At 49.7% G+C, this 4,499-nt stretch overlaps 1 pseudogene; it reads right to left on the reverse strand.

The window, feature by feature from the left end:
• The window catches only part of LOC115275960, a 691-nt pseudogene extending 164 nt beyond the window's left edge, over positions 1–527 (reverse strand).
• Between the last annotated feature and the right edge of the window lie 3,972 nt (positions 528–4,499).

Genomic DNA, 4,499 nt, shown 5'->3' on the forward strand with positions numbered 1-4,499 from the left:
TGGCCCCGGCGCCTCGCTGCCTCCCTCGCTCGCTCGCTGAGTCCGCGCACGAGCGGCGCGCACAACTAACTTCTCCGGCCTGGGCCGCCCCGGCGCGCAGCCCCCGGCCGCCGCGGCGCGCAGCCCTGGGCGATCCGCAGGAGGCGGCGAGCCCCGGCAGGGAGCAGACGGCGAGCCTGGCGCCGGCTCCTAGACCATCCCTGGGGCTGCGGGGACCAGCGCTCCGTGCCCTCTGGCCCGCGGGGCGATCGGAGGGGGCTCCGCGGCTCCGGCGCAGGAGGCGGCTGAGCGGGGCGGGCGCCCTCCTGCAGTTTGGGTCTCGCCGGCTCGGCTCCCGACTCTCCGACTCGGCTTCGCTCCTCCCCGGGCCCCGGAACGCGGCGGAGGCGGCGGTGCAGGCAGCGGCCGGGCGCCCCCTCTGCTGGCCCGGGCTCCGAGCGCACGCTAGCTCGCTCCCTGCGCTCCCTCCGGCTCCGAGCGGCGCGCGGGGAGTGCGAGTGGCAATGGCAGCAGCGCCTGCTCTGCATAAATGACTCCCCCCGCCCCCTAACACCCCTCCTCTCCCGCAGCCCCCTCCTCCTCTCGCTCTCCGCCCGCCCGAGAGCGGCCGCGGCCAGGCGCCAGCCAGGTCCTAGCGCCGCCGGGTTCTCCGGGCTGTAACCTCTAAGGGTCCAGGGCAGCAAAGAAGTCTTTTCTAAGGGCTGAGAGCAGAGCTCCCGGCGTCGCGCCTTTGCCCCCTTCTCTCCCTTTTCTCCTTGCATTTGAGTCCGTTCACCGCCCCTTCCCGGAAGACTAAAGAGATCCACACGACGGTGAGTGTCCAGAGCCCCAAAGATTCATTCATCCTAGCTCTGAACCTCCTTAAACAACTCAGTTATTTAGGAGGAAGGTCCCTTGCGTGTCAATTGCTGAGCAAATAACCCGAGATTGGCACTTGGTTAATTCTTGATGCTTTTCAGCAACTGTTTATTTTACACACTCGGCTCCCGGGAGAAGCTACCCTGCAGGACCGTGAGGCGCATCGACTCTTGCAAACGCCAACCTCGGTGGCTCACGGTGCTGACTTTCGAAATCTGTGCATCTGAGACTAGGCAACGCCACAGGAGAGTAGAATCGAAGAGCGGTTTCTATGAGTATTTGGTATGAAAGTGGATGGAGACGTTCGGGCCAAGGAAATAACTTGATTCATTCGTTCCATTGGGTCTGATGAGAGCTGCTTTTTCTCCACCAAGGGAAAAGTTTTCCAACGTTTTCAAGCGCGGCCCTGTAACAGTGAGAGACTTCAATGTAAAAAGGACCACAGAGGAAGTTCAGATGAAATATGTGCCTGAGCCTGCTTCAGGACAGTCTCAAGGGCTACGAAGGCAGTGGGCAGGAGTGAGCTTGGATTAACCCCTTTTCTGCTGAACAACTTCCCCGCCTCTTTAGGCGGCACAGGATGATGTCTTGTGAAAAGAAAATGCATCCTTTATGGAATAACTCAACCGGCCTCAAAAGTAGTTACTATCCCCCTAGCTCCCACCCGCCCCTTTTTTTCTCCCCTTTCCCATCCCCCCCTTATCTTTCTTCTTAAGCATGGGTTAAATGGATTTGAGATTAATTAATCCATCACATCTCCACCTAGGGCTTCACTTTTCTCGCCTCTCACCTCAGCTGAACCATATCTGCAAACTCAAGACGCATAGATTTATTAATGTTCATAAAATTCATAAAGTTACATTCAGAACCCATAAAATTGGCACTTTATGACATTTGGCACATTGTATAAGGCATGCTATGTTAATCTTTTTTTTTTTTTTTAGGTTTTATTTTTTTTGAGAGAGACACAGCATGAGCAGGGGAGGGTCACAGAGAGGGAGATGCAGAATCTGAAGATAGGCTCCAGGCTCTGAGTGAGCTGTCAGCACAGCACCCAATGCAGGGCTCGAACCCATGAACCGTGAGATGGTGACCTGAGCTGGATGCTCAACAGACTGAGCCACCCAGGTGTCCCTATGTTATTTAATCTTGAAAACAAACTTACCAAGTAACATTATCCCCTCCCCCACTGATGAAGAAGCAGGTCGGAAGAGCTAAATCCTTTGCAGAAGGACTTATTTTATTTTATTTTATTTTACTGATTTGGCACATCTCTTGAGCACCCAGAACTTGCCAGGCATTGTGCTAGATACTGGAGAAGAGAAAGAGGGTGAAGAAATGGGGCACAAAGGATTAGTGAAATTTAGACTCTGAATAACTCCAGGGTAAATGTGGTTTGTTGTTGTTGTTGTTGTTGTTGTTTACTGGTGCAAAGGCATGAGCGCTAGGCATAGGCTTTAGAGTTTCAGTACAGTCTTGCTACTGACCAGTTTTTTTGCACACACCACTTCCTCCATCCCCAGTGCGGAGTCCAGAACGTTTTCGATCTACTAGATCACTGTTAACTGCCACACTGGCCACCTGCTTCTATCCACAGGACATTGGATTGTTCTTCCAGAAGCTGATGGGTTTCAGATAGTCGGGGGAGAGCTCAATCAAAATCCAAATCTCAATACACACCAGTCAGTCTTTCCTCCCTTCAAAACTGGGGGAGTTAGCTGTCAGATGGTGGGGAGACCTTTTTGGGGATATCCCCACTGTGAGGACAACACAAGGTACTTTTTAATTTTTTTTTAATGTTTTATTTATTTTTGGTACAGAGAGAGACAGAGCATGAGAGGGGGAGGGGCAGAGAGAGAAGGAGACACAGAACCAGAAGCAGGCTCCAGGCTCTGAGGTAAAGGTCAGCACAGAGCCTGACGCAGGGCTCAAACCCATGAATGTGAGATCTGACCTGAGCTAAAGTCGGAGGCTTAACCAACTGAGCCACCCAGGCGCCCCAACACAAGGTACTTTATGAGTCAAGTCTGAAGCCGGGCCTGCGTATTCTCTGGGATTCTGGGGCCATTAGTGTTTAGGACTGCAAAGACAGCACAAAATGCTTCTCTTTAGAGCCACATTGCCTCTGGGCTTCAACTTTTGAATAAAATGAAGAGGCATCACTGCACCTGGTTTCCGGAGGCCTAAAGGTAGTTTCCTAAGAGTTCACGAGACTACATCCCTGACATTTTTTCTCCTGGGTATCCTCTGTTTTCTTTTCAACTAACACTTGTCATCCTTGAGCACGTCCTGCATGGCACGAGCAGGCAGCATTCACTGCATTGGGCATGAGAGAGAACTGGAAAATGAGGCTGGAAACAGGCAAACCACTTTTCTGCTTTGTAGAGCAATCCCTGGGCCAGCATTCCTCAAAGAGTATTATACAGTCTTTCGTTTGGATGCATATGTGTTTAGAAGGGAAAACCCTAGCTCTGTTCAAAAAAATAGAAAAAGAGCTGGGACCCCACCCATCTGTCAAATTAAACACATGAATGTAGACGCATTCATCTTGTCCATCACGTTTGCAGTTTCCTTCCAGTTCAGTTATCAAGAGCGTGACTCTTGAACTTCACTGATACCGGAGGAAACTCCTCTACCCTTGATGCAAAGGCACAGCCTGCTTCCGGCTCTGGGATCTGCCTTCATGAACTCATTAGCCTCCTTGATTAGAGCCAGTTGGCCACAATGAAGCTTCCAGATAAAGATCAGTGGCTGCAGCAAAAATACATGTTCTTTCTCGACCTTAAGCCCTGTTGGTTCCCACAGCCAGCTCCGTTACCAATGCCTCTGTAGCCAAAGGAACAAGAAACTGATAGAATAGCAGTGGCTAGTGCAAAACCATCACTAACACTGGAAAAGAAGCTAAAACCAAGATTTGCACGAAAGTTTCCTTTTTGTATGCGAAGAGGAGCCCTGCAAATCTGACCCTTGACTCTTCTTCCAGAACGTGCCAGATGGCAGGAAATCAGGCAGTTTTAAGTTTTACTCTGCCTTATACTTAAGCAACATATTACTTGATAATGAGGCCCCACTAGTCTTTGGCCTCTTTGCCAAGGTCCCTCACAGCTTTAAAAGAAAATTTCAGTGAAATGCAGTGAATAGAAATGCAGGCAGTTTAGTAGGAGAGGTGAATAAGAACTTTGTAAGGATTCATCTTGAAACTCTACAAACGAGAATTATTCTGGGAAGCGTTCGCCTTATGAGACTCCTCACTTCTTCCTCTGTTATGTCCTTTGCTGAAAATTGATCGTTAATGGCTCTTCTAACCCGAGATTCTGTGAATCAATAATAAGTGGGTAATGGACAGTTAGGAGCTGACCAGGAAGGAAAGAAATGCCACTAGGAATTTCACTGCCAGGAGAAGAGTCGCCAAATTTATGGAGATTCTAATCACTTTCCCAGTATATCAAATTCAGAATTGGCAGTGAAAATTTGTCAAATGTAATGATAATAAAAAATGGTACAGTAACGACCATTTATTAAGGACTAGTAATATGCCAGGCACTGAGCCAAACACATTTCAGGCCTTAATCTCATTCGTAGAGCATCAGAGCTGAAAAGAGATCTTAGATCTCAGAGAATCTAACTTCTTTATTTCATAA

Source organism: Suricata suricatta, chromosome 13 (genome assembly GCF_006229205.1).
Source record: "Suricata suricatta isolate VVHF042 chromosome 13, meerkat_22Aug2017_6uvM2_HiC, whole genome shotgun sequence".
Lineage (NCBI taxonomy): Eukaryota > Metazoa > Chordata > Mammalia > Carnivora > Herpestidae > Suricata > Suricata suricatta.